We start from the raw sequence: 18,103 nt of genomic DNA, 5'->3' as shown, positions 1-18,103 counted from the left end.
TGTGCATTTGCCCATGTACATCAACACTAGTTTCAAAATTGTCCTGACATTTCATATAGTAACTTGTAAAACAACAGAAAATAAACGTCATTCAGACACTGAAATAGAACCAAAAAGCAATGTTTAGTTGTCATATTACTTCTCAGAAGAGTCCTGCTCTTGCCATCCTATAAAGAATGATATATCTGCTCTAGAACAACACACACTATAATTGCACAGATACCCACCCAATAACCACCACAGAAACACTCTGACTTACTGTTGCAACCATTCCTGCCTCCCTGGCATATCTTAAATATAGGAAAGAATATAGAGTATTCTCTATTTTGAGTTAAACAAATTTTTTATTGAATTTATTCAATTGATATGCCAGCTGGACAACTTGGGCAAATGTCAAGGGCCAAAGGGCAGTCTCTGTACATAAATCTTTCCTCCAGTTATATTTATTTTATATTCAACAGCAAATTGACTACTACAACACTGAACAGAAAGTCTATAGTTCATTTCACTTGCAATCAATTAACTTCAGATTTCTTTTTTCCTCATCAGGACAAGAAATCAAGACTTCTTTTATTAGAACGGAATCCTAGCCCAAGAAATGAGCTTTCATGTGCAGCAGACTTGGTGTCATGGAATTTAAAACAGAAATGAGCCATGACGTTTGAAGTAAATTGATCAAAACATGGAAACGAAGAATTCAATATTTAACAGCGTCAACAAATCAACATGTACCTGTGTCTGACATTAATAAGTTTAGTCCTGAAATATTAACTTTATTGCCTGTGGATTATATGTTAAAATTACAGTTCTTTCAAGCTTGACACAAAGTAGGGTGTCTTACTTCTAAATTAAGTTCTTCAAGATAAGATGTTAAAACAAAGTATTTGCTTCTAGATATGTAAGTAGTTAATGTATGTTTAATAAGCTGCAAATATGTATGCATATATGTTAAAATGAAAAGACTACTTATGAAATAGTCTAGTGTAATAGAAAAAAGTCTTGAATTTTCTCCCTGTTCAAAATATTTTTAGAATATAACAAAGTTCAACAGAAAGTTCTAATAATATATTTCAACATCTGAAGAGGAATGTATTCATCTGTTCTATACATTTATTTTTAAAAATGTGAGAAAAAGAAAATTTAATGAGGATGGAGAACAACATCTGATTTTTTGACTGAGGATTGCATTTTCTAGTAGAAACTACAATAAATAAGTAGAAGACCTTTTTCTTCAATGTCAGGATGTTTATCCATTTCCAAGACAAGTGACACAGAAATCAAGCTAGACAAATAATATGCATGCATTATTTGCTCATCCTCACATTCAGAAGATCCAGTACTATCTAGGAGAATATTTCACTTACTTAACCAGTGTAGTCCTTCAGAAATCTATACTCGGGAGAGGGGGAATTGTTACAGTTTTATGTTTTCTTTTTAACATTGTGGCTTATAAATAGGCGAAAATAACCACAAGTTATTTTATAAATAGTTTATAAACTAAAATAGTTTAGTTACTCAAATGGCATGTCTACTCTAAATTCAAAACCTTGATAGTATGTACAAAATTCTCATGTACCTGAGAATGATCCCAGGTCTGTCTCCACAGTGAAGTTTAAAGAAAAGAAGAAGAAGAAAAAAAGTTAATATTGCAAGGAACTATATCAATGTCAGGTCATGTGAAACAAGAGAAAGTGAAAATCAATACCTATGACGTTAAATTAAATATACTTAGTAAAAGCTCTGAAATGCTGTGATGCATGACATTTGCGATGAAATAGTTTTTCTATGGATCTTAACAGTGCAGAATGAACAGCCCATGATGCTTCCAAAATAAATAGGAATTTCCAGAGCAGCAGAATGTGTTCTGAAGCCTATGAATGCAATGTGAGAAAAAAAACAAACAAAAAAATGACAATAGGATATAATAGGTCCATAGGACTTCATTGTTAAAAAGGAGAAAAAGAAACTGCTAGGATAGCATTTTTTGCATCCCTTTGGATTCAAAAGTAATACACCAAAATAAGAAGCCAAATCTTCATTCCCCTTATAAAATTTTCTAAGTAGTAGTACCAAATTAGACACTAGACCTACTGCACATTATAATAAGATAATGCTTTTAAGCTGAGGGAAAAAACAACCATATTCATCTATTTTCTTTAGAACAGAACTTCTGCTGAAAGCAAAAAATATACATACATACATAAATATATATATATGTATATATAAACATAAAATCTCAGTCCATGTCCCTAACGGTTTGAGCCATCTCATACTGCTGTTCTGGTTCAAGTAGTAATTAAGTCAGATTATCCAGCCATCATACCCTTTATCGTCATTTATGATACACCTACTAATTGGATGGATAATGTCTGGGGAGAATACAAATTATTTGTCAAGTCAGTGATAGTCTTAACCTTGCTAAGCCATCACTTGATTTTTCCCCAATTTTACAAGGGAACAAAGACACTGGATTAAGTGACTTCCTTGGATTACATAGGCAACACATGGGACATCCAAAAACTATATCTCTGCAGTTATCTTACTGTAAAAACTGACATGCTTCCTTTCTTCTTTCATTCCTCCTCCTCCCTTCTTCATGCTCTATTCAGCAATATCATCCAGCTGAAAATGACCCACAGGCAGTGAGCTGAACTGCATATGACATCTTGGAGACAGAAAGTTACCTGGAGTAGGTTAAGTAGGAAAATCCACGCAGTTTTTGTAAGGTTTATTGCATATGGCCAAAGGCAGTAGAAAAGTACTGATTGTGGAAATTGGATTTTTTTTCTACTAGCAAGATTCTCCCATCCAGTTCCTAGGTGACTTCATGCCTAAATAAAAGATTTTTGAACTGGTTCAAGTCTTTACTTTTTCTAAAATAAAAGCATGATTTTTGGATGACTGTTTGTTCACTTTCAAGTCCTTCAAACAGTTCATGTTCACTTTTTTTAACACCCACAGAAAGCTATTAAAAGGCAAAGACATTGATAGAAGAGTCAATATTATAGTTAAGATCCTCAACACCTCCTAGTTTTTGTTCTTTCTGGCTGACATCAGATTCTGGACAAAGAGTAATTTTCTGTAGCTGATTCTTGAGAAAGCTGAAATGATGCTATGAAAGAACATCTTCCATAGTGAGACCATCTACTTAAGATATAGGACCACAGACTGCCACGGCATTCAGATTCAAGAAATTACTGAAATAGCAAGAACACATACATCCACCTCTAACCACCAGAAGTCTGTGCCCAAGCCAGTTTCATCAGTCATCTATTTCTATTATTGAACATAATATAACAGAGCAGTGTTTAACACAATATGCATATGTCATACGTGTAATGCAAGGGCCCAGCTCTAACAGCTCAAGCCTTGTATGGAATGGATTCTACACTGTCTCTTTTCTCTACAATCACAACCTTCCAGTATATTTTTTTTCTTTGAAACAGCAACAGATAAGAACTGAAACAAGCATTGAAGTCAGAGCCTCAAGAGTCATGGACTTAATACATGGGCTAAAATATAAATACTCAAGATTTTTACCAAAAATCATGTTATCCAAAAGTACTGTAACGTTTTAACTCTGTATACTAGATAAAATAAAAATGCTGAAAGTACACCAAAGTTTTCCTCCTTTCTCCAAAACACAAAAAGATTCATAATGTCACTCAAGGACAGAAATACCAGTGTTAATGTTTTCATTTGTGGAAAGCATTCAGATACTATTTTAATACACCACTTGTACAAATCACAAAGAAGAAAAGATAGAAGGCACACATGTATGCCACATGAGGTTTGTGTTTCCTTTCTCTGGCTTCATGTTCCAAAAAACTACATGCAGGACTCCCATTTAGATATAGGTTTAATATATTTTTATTAAAAAACATGCCATGTTCTAAACTATAAGACAACGTTGTTTCCTGTGTTCTGAAGCAGAAGCACATATTTGGAGTTTTCAAGTACTCAGGGTATTTTCCATATGGAATATATACAGGTCAAGGAGTACTACAGTTATTTCCAAACTTAGAGTGGGGGTGAGGAATTTGCTATTTGTCTCTTTAAAAGGGATTTCACAGTATTGTAGGGTTGAGAAAAGATAACATATATTTTTTTGCACAGTTCTTAATAGATGTTTTAAAAAATGGAAAAGATAAGAAAGGAATTTTCCTGGCTCTGTGCCTCTTTGTCTCTTTCCTTATTATGGAGCATATCGAACAGATGCAGCAGTTTGCCCTGAAGGATACAGGAAGGCACCTTCATTTCCAATCCTGGTACTGTACACTTCTTCAGATATGGTCATGACATGACACAGAGCACATTCCCCAAGGTGATCAGGAGTGGTCAACATGGATTCCCCAAGGGGAAATTGCACTTAACCAATCTGATAGCCTTCTACAACTGGCTGGGTAGATGGGGGAGAGCAGTGGATGTTGTGTACCTTGACTTCAGCCTCCTAGGCAAGCACAGGAAGTGTGAGTTAGACAAGAGGACAGTGAGGTGGATTGAGAACTGGCCGAAAGGCAGAGCTCAGAGGGTTGTCATCAGTGGCAGAGAGTCTAGCTGGAGGGCTATAGCTAGCAGTGTCCCCCAGGATTTGGTACATGGTTCAGTCTTGTTCAACTTATTCATCAGTGACCTGGGTGAAGGGACAGAGTGTCCCCTCAGCAAGTTTGCTGATGATACCAAACTAGGAGGAGTGTCTGATACCCCAAAAGGCTGTTCTGCCATTCAGAGAGATTTGGACAGACTGGAGAGATGGGTGGAGAGGAATCGCATGATGTTCAACAAAGGCAAGTACAGGGTCCTGCACCTAGGAAGGAATAAGCCCATATACCAGTACAGGCTGGAGGCTGACCTGCAGGAAAGCGGCTCTGCAGAGAAAGACTTGAGAGTGCTGGTGGATGACAAGTTGACCATGAGCCAGCAATGTATCCTTGTGGCCAGGAAGACCAACAGTATCCTGGGGTGCATTAGGAAGAGTGCTGCCAGCAGGTCAACAGAGGTGATCTTGGCCCTCTACTTAGCCCTGGTGAGGCCACATCTTGCTTAATTGCATCTAATTCTGGGCTCTCCAGTAAGAGATATGACACTACTGAAGAGAGTCCAGTACAAGGCTACAAAGATGATTACAAAGAAGACTGATAGTAGATCTTATCAATGTACACAAACATCTTAAGGGAGGGTGTCAAGAGGATGGGGCTGGACTCTTTTCAGTGATGGTCAGCAATAGGACAAGAGGCAACAGGCACAAATGGAAACACAGGAAGTTCTGCCTGAATATAAGGAAAAATTTCTTTATTGTGAGGGAAACACAGCACTGGAACAGTTTGCCCAGAGAGCTTGTGGAGTCTCCTTCTCTGAAGATATTCAAAAGCCATCTGGACATAATCCTGTGCAACGTGCTTTAGCTGCTTGAACAGAAGAGTTGGACTAGATGATTTCCAGAGATCCCTTCCCACCTCAACCATTATTTGATTCTGTGATAGACATTAATTTATGGAACGAGGTGATTTACTCCAAGGCAGTGGGTATGATCTGAGGAGTTTTAGAAAAATTAATTTTTTGTAGAATGATTTAAATCTCTGTAAAAATTAAATAGAGGAATATATCCTTCTGAAGAATCATTAATATATCTGTCAGCATCTGTAGCAGTGGTATGATTTTATATTTCATATGACTTTCCCACAGGAGAAGAATGCTTAATTGAAGTAACCTTTGCTTCCGAGATATCGCAAAGCACAAAGAAATCACTTAGCCATATATTGTCCAGAAGATTTCAATCCCCTCTACTATAATAGAAGTACATTAACTCACTTAAATATAGACAATAACATATTTTATAAAGCTTTCTAGATTGAGTTCTAGTCCTTCGGAGTATTGCAAGAATATTACAGTGGTTGTTTTCAAATTATGTCCTTTCTTATTAGGAAAACCATAAATCACTGAATTTGGCTTAGAATACTGGAATTTTTAAAGATTATAACAGATCATGAGGAAAAGCTGTTCTCTGGATTTTTTTAGGAGAATGTATTCTTTATTTTAAGCTAAAACAGGGCATAAGACAGCTAATTTCTGTTATTTTTCAGTGAGATGGTTATTAAATGGCTGATTTTAAAAAGTAAAAATGTATTGAAAATGATGAAATATATTCCACATTAATATCTTAATATTTGAATTTGACTTTGAAAAGCAAAATAGTATATTAGGAAGAGAAAGAGTAATAGCTGTTCAGTCAGATTTCAGTGCAAATTTCTGGTTCCACCTCCATAATTGGAAGGCCTTTACAGTAATAATATTACAATAGTGCAGGTGATCTGAAACTATTTCCAAACAGATCAGTACTATGAAAATGCGTAAGTTTGAAATAAAAAGGGGGAAAAAAATCACAGCTACTGCCTGCTCACCCTTGACTCCTTCTGCTATTCAATTAATTCAGAAGGAAGAAATAAAAGTTCAGAGCTGTCAGAAAAGAAAGGCTCTATTTTAACATTTGCTTTTTTTCCTCTTAAATTAAATGTACGGTTTGTGAAAGGCAGCAGACTGATTTTCCTACTAGGAAAAAGATCTAGACAGCCAACACTTTTCATGGAGTCCGTCTGGAGGTGGTCATGGTTTTCACTTACTGCTAAACTTTTATCCAGCTGAACTCAGTAGCTGTAATGAATACCTACAGCTGGGTTTAAACTGCTGAATATATTTTTTGTGTTTTCACCTTAAGTAACAACAGTGAAAACAATTTTTCAAGACGTTCATTCTGTAAGTACAAAACAACAGCACAGACCTGGCTACAACTAGTGGGAAAGACATTGCAGCAAAAACAGGAATACAATAAAACAGTCTCCTTTTTGTTTTATCTCAAGATATCTGAGCAGTGCCCTGATCAGTATTAAGACTTAAGTTGATAATTAAGACTTAAGATTCCTGTCTAATATTAAGCATTTATTTTTAACAGTCTCCAAGCTGCTTTGTAGATTGCTCTGTTTAGTTTTTTTCTTTCTTTGAGTAATTCTCTCATTTATGTAGTTCTCTTTATTGAAACTGAATGTATGTGTGCTGGGTTTATCTAGTCTGCTATCGTGTTATATTTAACAGTACTTAGGTCAGTATTACAGAGCAGTTCTCCCACTAATCTCTCAAATTAGGCTCTATGCATCTAATTAAAAGAAAAATCAAAACAGTGTTTCTCTTAGTCTTAAACAATGTAGTCAGTCATTGTGTCCAAAATGTAATTTCTACATATAGCATCACTACATCTACATGTAGTCCCATCTTCATGTAGCATTGATCCAGTCTTTATGTGGACAGCTGAAATATCTCAGTATTAATACCTATTCAAAGTTTGCAGCTTCTCTGATCTCACTTCCTCATTCTTGAAGACTATTTTTGTCTTGAACATAGGTGAGTATTATAATCTTAATACTACATTTTTATTATTGCAGAGATGGTATTATTGTAGGGATACTATTTTCCAGTACCGTTTTTATACCGTGACACTTTATGTGACCCTTCAAGTTATAGAGCCATCCCCCACGAGCATGCCCTACTTCACCATTTCCAAAAAGGGCTCGCCAGACAATAGTGTATCCTACTGATCACTATCCTTCTGTCAGGTCTGTGACTTACCTATTAAATCAAGGTCATTGTTTGATGCTAAGCACTCTAGTGTCCCATTTTATTTTTCAGGCTTCTTTCATGCATGTAAAACCATTAATAAGTTTTACCCTTACTCACTCACTGTATGCACCAGTTATCTGGTACTGTAGATTATCTTATTTGCATGCCTTATTTATTGTAATTGTTAATGTATTTTCCTCATGGCCTTTTTAGAAACATATTATATGCTAGTCATATACACTTCAGGCATGTCAGATCAAAACTGGCATTTCTCTGTGTCTGTCAGTTTTCTTCAACCAGCACTTTTCTATGACTTTTTTTTTTTTTTTAATTTTGAGATGTAACAGCCTAATTCCACTTCGATTAAGGTGTAACTTGTCTTTATAGGTCAGGTCTTTTTGTCTCAAAGAGTTCATGACTTTCTGCCTGAATACTTCCTGAACGACTGATCCATGCATTGAGACTCCAGATCTCTGCCTGCATTCTAGACCTCTCATGTGCAACTGGTAGCATATTTCAGCTAATGTTACGAAGAAAATCCTTCACTGCAGCCTTCTGCTTAGCATCCTGAGTTAAGCCTCCTGAAAATCTCTCTTATACTTACCCATCTCAGTGGTGTGCAGTCCCATGACTATGATGGACCTACAACTAACAGCTTTTCCCCTACATCCCAACTATTGTATTTGCAGCCTTCACATTCATCAGACTAGATACTACTCAGTCCTCATGCCTCACAAATCCATCAATCTATCTACCTCATAATAGAAAATCCCCAGCTATCACCACCTCTATGTAAGGTCCCCAGTGCTTGCTCCCACTTTGATGAGAAACTTCTACAGAATTTGATCTGTTTTGGAGAAGATATATTTTGGATGTTTTTATGAGTTTAACTTCTCCTTTGAGGGAATGATTAAACAGTGCTCTCCTCTACTTTGTACTTTTAAAGCTATTCTTTTAAGTTAGTTAGTAAAGGATGAGAAATGCTCAGGATCATAGAAAAAGAAAACACAACACAATGGAGAAAATGAGATTCTTTATAACTTCACGCTCAGCAAAATGTCCGCTGATTGCCCAGCTACTCCCTTTTTTCCTTACTCTTGGCAAGCTCTTTCCCTTTCTCAGGATACACAAAGCAACCTTGACAAAACCATTCATAATACCCATGGGAAATCTGACAGTCCTTAGAATAGCCTCAGCTGTGCCAGCAAATCCCAAATATTCACCCAAAGCACACAGCCATTCCCTTCTCCTCATGCCAGCGTTACACTCCCCTTCAGCTTTCTTGAATTCCAGGAGCTACCATCTGCTCTTCTTTCTCCTACTCTTCTTTATCCTGCTCTTCCCAAAGAAACCTACCAAGCATACTGTTTGATGTCCCTTGCTCACAACACTGTATATATGATGCCACAGATGGGTGGTTTTGCACATCACTCTGACCTAACCTCTCTATGGTGAATGAAAGATTGATATCCACTCTGAGTAACCTTTTTTCACTCCAAAAAAAAAAAAAAAAAAATGAGGGAGGTGATATTTATGTTTGGAATTTCTTCAATACTGCAAGGTTAAAAAAAGAAAAAAGAAAAGAAAAGAAAAGAAAAGAAGACAATCTTCGGGATGCTCAGCCATCAATATGTTCATAACGATTTTTGGAAAACAGAGTCTGTAATGAATAGCTTCTGCCATGGTTTTTCTTTCAGACATTTCCAGTCATAGATCTGGTTACAAGAATGGACATCTTTAACTGCTTTTCAGGTCTTGTTTAAAGCTCTCAGTTGCACTTAACATCTTCTTAATTATCTAAGCCAAAGCATAATTTTCTGTTTTAATAAAGTATATCATGGGAACTTCTTATTTATAAAGATTCATCATTTCTTTTTCTCTGTGAGTTTCTACCTTAGCTGCATTTCTTCAACAATTCTAATTCTTGGAAAATATTTAAAAAGAAACTTCAGGTGCTAAAATAGAAAAGCATTCAGAAAATCATTATTTTAATTAATCTTAAAGAAGCATAAATTCAAGAAGTGATAATTTTTATTTGGTAGCATGAGAATTTGGACAAATTCTCCACCTTGATTCTCATCAGGGGATGTTGCTAACAATTTCAAGTGTAGATGAGTGTAGGTCTGTGCAGCAAATGGTATCTTTGTTTAATAAAAGTTGCCACAGAATTTTTGTAGAATTCTGTATCCAAGTACCTATTAAATTTTGTTTTCTTTTAAATATTCCAAGATCCAGGGTCTTAGTATCCAATGAGGACTGACAAGGCAACAATCTGCAAAGTATGCAGTAAGAATATCCTGCTAGAGAAGGAGACTTGACAGAAACCAGTGAGAGGAAATTACGCAAGTCATATCCACTTTTAGGATTTTAATTCACTTCCATAGAAGTAATGTCTCGTTTAATTCTAATTAGTAGATTCACTCAGAAGAAAGTGAGATCAAGCAAAATTCCTAAAGGCCTATCACTAATCAAGATTGCCATGTGACATGAGACAACCACTCAATTCTTGTTTTCAAGGGCTAGGCACCGTGTTTCTCATGCATTATCATTTCCACATTTACACTCATTTTAAAGTCAGGATTGAATGGTAAAAAATGGCTTTAATATTAACAAGAATTGGGCCTAAGATCCATCTATACACAAATTAATTTGACTTCTAAATACAAATTACAAAATCATTTTCAATATTATTTTCATATATTTTATCGGTGTTCTGAAAAATTGTAGCACCGAAATGCTGCCCAGTTATAAACATTGTTTTCTAAGAAATCCGTTCAAAGATGATACTGGATTTTAATCATAAGACGGTGTTAAAATAGTATGTTCAGATGAACCTAAAGGTCCATGGTAGTGAAAGAATTACTTTCTTCTGATTTTCTTTGTGTAATGTCTATTTCAATATTTATTAAAATATTGGTGATCAGCAATCAGATAAATCACAGAAAGATCCGAGCACAACCTTGTCACAATGTTCAAAATGAAATTACCATAATCCAGTAGAATGATGATGGAAATAGACACAAAATTAATGTTCTAACATAACAGTCTATTATTTCTCATTGAAATACGTGATTATGACATAATTTACAAGCTTATTTATATCAGTTATATACATAGATTAGGAACTAGATAAAACCTGGAACACTAGTAATATAAGTAGCTGAGAAAACAACAGATTCTTCATTTATTTCAAATGGAGCCTGGATTTTCTGTAGTCATCAGGTAATGATACGTATGAAAAACAGGTAGAGTCATTTACCAAAACAGCCTGCATTTTCTACAGGAGACAGTTCATAATCCTTTAAAAAATATATGTATGCAAGTTAAAATCTGGCAGAAACAATTCCAAACCTTCTATCTAAACATTACCTGCCAGGGGCAGTCTCCAAGAGCTACATTTTCAGGGTCACACTAACAAAAATAGATGGATTTTTCTTCTTTCAAGAGCCTGTTGTAACAGTCTGTAGCTTTGAGACATAAAGGTCAGTTTGTCTTTATTTCAAATGACAGAGCTCAGCAACTATAATGTTCTTTTATCAACAAAGCACCAATACAACAATCTTAGTGCTTCCTAGATCATCTGACCAATTACCACTAATCTCAATTCCACCATTCCTTCAAAGTTTTCAATGTTAAAAATTACTGATTAATTTTTTTATAAAACTGACTTAAGAGAAAGGCAAGGTTTTGAAAATACAGGTTTAAAAATCAAAGTTTGATTTCTGACCATTGAATGTCTTCACTAAGCTCCTATAGGTGTTTCTGTATCTTTTCATTTAGGGTTGTAATTACTTCCTATTTTCAAGTCTATCAATTATGTTTTCTTAAAATGCTTCTTTTCCAGTACAGTAAGGAAGGACACAAATAGCCACAGGTAGTTTGATATTGACACTCTATGATGGTGTTTCTTCTCTTCTTTTGTTTCTCTTATTTTTCTTTGTTCCTACTATTTCCTGTCCTACTATTGGAAAAAGAGGATGGAAGAAGAAGGGGGATAGGAAGGATTAAGAATGCAGACAAAAGCCTTACGAATCAGCTACGTTTCCATTTTCAAAATTAATTTTAAACTTCCAAATTTTTAGAAATGTTACGTTCAAATTACAAAGCTTCTTGATAAAAAGAATGAATTTGGAAAGTTCTAATGAGTTTCACTATTTTTTCTCAATTTCTCGCATAATTTCTGATAGAATTAATGGATGCCTGTGCATGCTCAGATTTACCTTTACTTCTATATTTGAAAATACGAATTTATTTATTTTGAAATATATTATAATTTTGGCCACCCATTACAGCATTTCAGATTTGTCAGGACATAAATCTGTCCATGCCCTTGGAATCTGGTATTTACAAAACACGAAGATGAAGCATTTCCCTAATATTCTTCAGGCTAGCGGACAAACTGGCTTTCATTTTTGGATGTAGAGAACCCTAATGAGTCCATTCTGTATCCAGATCGAATTTTGAAATGGAGTAAGCTGATAACAATGAGCAAAACCAACAAATTTAGATTAAGACTAAAATATTTGCTTAAAAAAAATCCAGCCGTTTAATAACTTTGCCTAAGAATTCAGCAACTCAGGCATTTAATACGTGTTTGTCATAAGCCTGATTATCCTAGTTCTCACCAAGGTTAATGAGGAGGGATGGTTACTGTTAGTAATTTCCTGACATCTTTAGTCGGACATTTACACAGTTACATACTCTAGTTCCTACTTACTCTCCATTAAGAGGCTTGGCACAAAAGCTTCTGGCAGCAAGAACTTTGAGAGCAAGATCATTTTAAAAAGTCTGCATTTAACCAAAAAGAAGATGAAACAAATCAGCCTTGTATGTTCCATGCTTTATTTCCTCTGTTGAAACAGAGGAAAACAGCAATACACATGGGTCATATATGAAGCACTAACTAAAAAATCTCTCAGCAAACAGGCACACATAGCACCTGTGCATTGATTATAGAGCGTACAGAAAGAGAGAATTTTTCCTTCATATCTAGCCATGACTCAGTTTCTTTTTAGTCTCATTATATTTCTTTCTTTCACAGAAAAAAAGTGTTCTGAAGCTTCAAATTCAGTTATGGAGATTTCTATTTCTGATCTGTACTTCAGTCATGTGCTTTCCAGTGAACAGCACATAAATACATTGGAGATCTGATGGAAAGGTCTCAGCTCAGAATATTATTTGATTCAATCAAATCAACAGTCAGAGTCATAATGGACATATTATTCACAGACTATTTTTGTGCTCTTACAATACCAGTCATCAATACTATGTGTACAATTCAGGGAAACATTCATTGTTGATTATGGGAAGAATGGATTTTCAAGAAGACAGTGCACAAATCTGATCTTTGTCCTGGCTCCCAGGAAAATCCATTGTAAAAATGTTTTCCACGTGAATGGCAGAAGAATGAAACCTTAAGTATTGTCACTTTTTTCCATATAGCTACAGTAAGCTAAAGTGAATTAATTTTTAAATCTTTAATGCAAAATGTACAGTAGATTTTCTCTGCATGTCTGATTTTGGAATTAAATGAGGCAGACTGGAATACACCTTCTGCTACACCTTCCATGCAGTCTTTCTGACTGACCTATGAGTTTATGGCAATCTGAGTCTGTAATGTTCTTTAGCTTGTTATTGATATACTCCTTTTTGAATGAATGGTTTTACAAAGCTGTGAAATAGCTTTTTCTCAATGTAAGATGTTTATGAAATTGGGAAAAAAGAAAGCGGGTCAGCTGCATCTATAAATGGTTTGATGAAAATCACTTTAAATGGCAACATCAATTCAAATAGGAGTTTTGTAATTTTCTTATTCCCAGTCTCTGTGGGTGAGTGATTTGCTATGTTACTTGTGTAAGTCACTAGACAAAATCGATCATACTTGCTTTCACAAAAATTCATGAGAGTAAAATATATTCACAAAAATATTCTCCAGTCTCAAAAGACGAAATAATGTGACTCCAGCTGTATATAATAAGAATATAATTCCATCAAATGATTCTGGCAACTGATGACTTACACTAGGGTAGTGAAGCTCAGGTGGTATTTTCATGTTATCAGAGCGGAAGATGGAGTTACTGATTTCATTTAAACATAGCATAAAGATTGCAGTTTTAGAATATCCAAAACAGAAAACTTTGCTAAAGCAGCATTGGAAGTTTACGCTACAGGAATGCAGCTAATACTTAAAATAACTGTACATGAATACATATAAAAATATATTTTATGATCTATGACAAGCCATTTTGTCCCTTTATGCTTCTGCTTCTCCTGTATCTGTCTAGTCACAGATAAACTATCTAAACCAAAATTTCTCTCTTCATAAGAACGTCAGTAGAATGAAATTTCTAGATGTTTAGTTTCTAACATAATACAAATAATTCATGATTAAGTGAAGTCATTTCACTCCTGTATGATTTTCTACATTTATTAATTGGAGTAATGATACTTCCATCTAAATACTGTCAGTTGTTTCCCTTATTTTGAGATCTGTCAAAGAAAAATGCAATCACAAAAGATACTATTAAATTCTAATTAAAATTCTGCCTACTCCAGTAGATGCATGCTTGAAAGAGCATCAAAGATTTTGGCCTGAAATATGCAATTGCAGCAAGTATGTTAAATATCTCAGCAAAGAATTACATAAATAGTTCAGTGAATACAGTGAATAAACTTTTTGAACAGAGGAAGTTTTCTGACTTATCATTTAGAAACAATCATTCATCAAAATTTTAGATACCTTAGAGTTTTAAAATGTAAAACAGAACTCCACCTTGTATGCTGTAGTATTGAAACTGAAAGCTTTCTGTAAAGTAAAACACTGCTACATGTTGGCAATGAAATGGAGCACAACATCAAATGACATCAATCAGTCTTTCTTAAATATTTACCATATGTTCTACTGATGAAGATGCATCATTTGCAACTCAAAGGAACAGACGTATCAAACTCAATGATGAATACTACCTTATGTTATGTTAGCTTAAAAATGCACTGAAGAACAAAGGAAAACAAAAGTGTCTTTTTGCCTGCTTAGTACTTTTCTTCATTTCAACTGAAAATTCTTGCTAGATATGAAAAATTATTATCATTCAGATCAAGTCAAAAAATCTTGATTACTTGTAGTTGAATATCAAACATATGTGATGTTCTCTTAAACATAAGTCTTTAATAGCTTCCACCTTTTATACAAGTCTTTGTAGGATACATTATTTATCAGCACTGAAATATAAAAAATATACTGATTAACTTTGAAGTATCTAGCACTTATTCTATAATGCCCTATAGAGACTTTCTTAGAGTACAGCAAATTATAATATGTAAGCTCATCACAAGTTGTACAAAATATTACTACATTGTACAAAATTTCCTCAACATTTTATGCAATGTTCATTTAATCATACAGATATATCTCCACATGAAAGTGGATGCCTTCAAATGATTAAGATTTTGTAAACAAAGTATTGATTATCATAATGATAGGATTTGAAAAACTCTCTCTGCAGAGCTTGGTAATGAAATGAAATGAAATGAAATGAAATGAAATGAAATGAAATGAAATGAAATGAAATGAAATAAATGTACTTTTGCTCCCCTTTTGTTAAATATAAATTCAAAAATATTGAAGAAATTGATTTTTCCAATTACTATGAATGCATTGATTTTTCGTAAGGAAATATTGATACATACCATTACTGAATTTCACAAAAGCACTGAATTCTGTTACAAAACTAACTTTCCATTATTTCACTTTCTTTTTTAAAAAAGCATATAAACCACGGAATTTCAAACTACAACAAAATGGATATTTTCCAAATATAGTTATACCTGCAAATATATAGAGAGGGAGCGTACTTTTGTTGTGTACATTGCTGAAAGTTGGTCTGTATATGGCTTAAACTTTGATTACAGTTAACACACTGAAATATTAACCTTTTTCAACAATCTTAACCTTCTTAACCATCTCCAGTAACTGTAAGAGCAATAAGTACTGAGAAGTGGAGGGGAGAGCCATATTTTCCAAACAGGAAGAAAAGAATCATCATCTGAAACTTCTACAAAATATTTTAAAATGTAACAATGATAGACACATTTGGGATTAAATGGGCATCATTATCTATTGAAAAATACCATTATCATAACAGGAGAGAGACAGAGATAGTTTAATTGGCATAATTATGCATTAAAAATGCCATCACAGTGATTCCACTGTTTGAAAGGGAAGATATATTAGCAGACATTATTACTCATTTAAATTTGACACTGCAGTTCCTTCAGACATACTGCATGAGATGGAAGATAATCAAAGTTCAATTGGTTTATCAGCCATTAAAGTGCCATTACTATAATGAGAGAAAGTTAAAGTTCAAGTAACTGCCTTATAGAACCAAAACACAAACCTCTCTTGTAAGACTTTTCTTCTGTATTTTAAAATACATCTATCTCTATTGGAAGCCAACTACAATCTCTGGCAACCACATCTTCACTTTTACTTCATAGTAATCCACCAATTGTTTTCTAATGAATAGCCTGAAATGCCCATAGTAGTATGTAACACTTCTAAACAGTAACATATCTATGAAACAGCGTCTTTAGCCCATTTAGTAGTCTACAGAAGCAAAAGGTCTGACTTGATACTGAACTAGAGTTTGACTGTCTGTATGTTATAGAGGACCAAAACTGGAACACACATCTTAAAAGAAATTCTAAGATCTTAACACTCTTATTCCAAAGTCAACATTTGTTTTGTGTTTTTTTTCCCCATAATAAAAAGTATTTTAAATATTTTGATTTGACATCACCCTTTACAGTACTGCACTACTACTGGTACTACACCAGCAGCTATGTAGTACCACTGGAAGGAGTCTAGACTAGAAACTTCAAATGACTAAATCTCTGACCTATGAAAAATATTAAAGAAACTGGAATTGCTTGCCAAAAGAAGAGAAAACTAAGTCAAAACATGGCAACAATATTGAAATACATATATGTCTGCTGGAAATACCAAGGAATTAATTGTTCTCTATGTTTTCACTGAACCACAGAATGACTGAGTTTGGAAAACACCTCTGGAGATCTGGTCCACCCCTGCTTAAGCAGGGCCAACTAGAAGAGGTAGCTCAGGTCCTTATCATCAAGTTTTGAATATCTCAAAGGATGGAGACTCCACAGCTTCTCTGGGAGAAGTGTGCCATTGTTTCACACACACACACACACACACACACACACACACCACACAGGAAAGAAACTCTTTCTTATGTTTAAATGGAATTCCTTGAATATGAATTTGTGCTCATTAGCCTCTTGTCTTTTCACTGAGTCCACTGAGAAGAGTCCATCTTCCTTACTCCCTCATCAGAGATTCATACACATTTATAAGATCCCCCATGAGTCTTCTCAAGGCTAAACAGTCCCACATCTCTTAGCCTTATGGAAGAAGGATGAGAAAGAGTTGGCTTAAATTTCACCCCATGTAGCTTGCAACAGAGTATAGCAAACACAATATGGTATTTCAGATACTGATTTGATAACTGGGAAGTATGGCCAAGTTTCCTTGGAAAGAATAGGTAGCCACACTGTTTTATTGTATGTTACTGTGGTACTTTAGCTGACTTCAGACACATGAATAAATTCTACATAACAGCTAATCAGACAAGAAATTCCATTTAGTGCAATGATATACACATTATAGAACAAGAAAGGAATTTACACAACACATACAAGTAAAAGGAAAAGGAAAATTCTCATCAGCTCTAAATAAAGTACTGTTGTACTTGTTCTTCAAGACATATTTAATTGGAAATATACTTAAAAGCATTTTGGGCTCCCAGGTTAGGTACTGCTCAGCTCATTTACAAAGCCAAAATCCCTGATTCAGGGATTTGATTCTTAATGTCTCTGCTCTACCATCAATGACTGTGTTCTTCATCAATGCACATATGTGACTCCCATTAAGGACAGCAGAAAATAATGTTCCTCCTAAATTATCTGTGAACGTTATTTAAAACCGCTGTTCTCACCCCTCCTACGCTCTTTTCTGTATCTTGTGTTACATTATGCAACCACAGTAAAATGGATAATAGCATTTGGGGAAAAGAAGAACTTGTATCACTATAATAGAATGAATTGCACCCTACACCAGCAGCTAAAATGGATCAGGATCTTTTCACTTCAGGAAACCAATACAAGGAGTATAATGCCTAATCCACTGTAGTTGATAACTATGTGTTCTACAAAACCCACATTAGTTTTCTGTGGCTTCTCTATACAAAATCTCATCTCTCAGCTATCACTGTGCTGTAGCTGCTATCTTTTATGAAAGCAGCTGTGTACCAGTATTTTCAGTATGACATAGATGTCCAATCTTGCCCTCTCTCTAGGAGTAGTCACAGGCCCTGCTTGAATAGCATGTGATAGGTTTATGAGAATGGATGTTAGGAATACAGATATATCAAATATAGTGAAAGTTTTAGAAAAGGTTTTTCAAACTTAT

The sequence above is a fragment of the Rhea pennata genome, chromosome Z, assembly GCF_028389875.1.
Source record: "Rhea pennata isolate bPtePen1 chromosome Z, bPtePen1.pri, whole genome shotgun sequence".
In the NCBI taxonomy this organism is placed as follows: Eukaryota; Metazoa; Chordata; class Aves; order Rheiformes; family Rheidae; genus Rhea; species Rhea pennata.
This window is presented reverse-complemented; position numbering follows the sequence as displayed.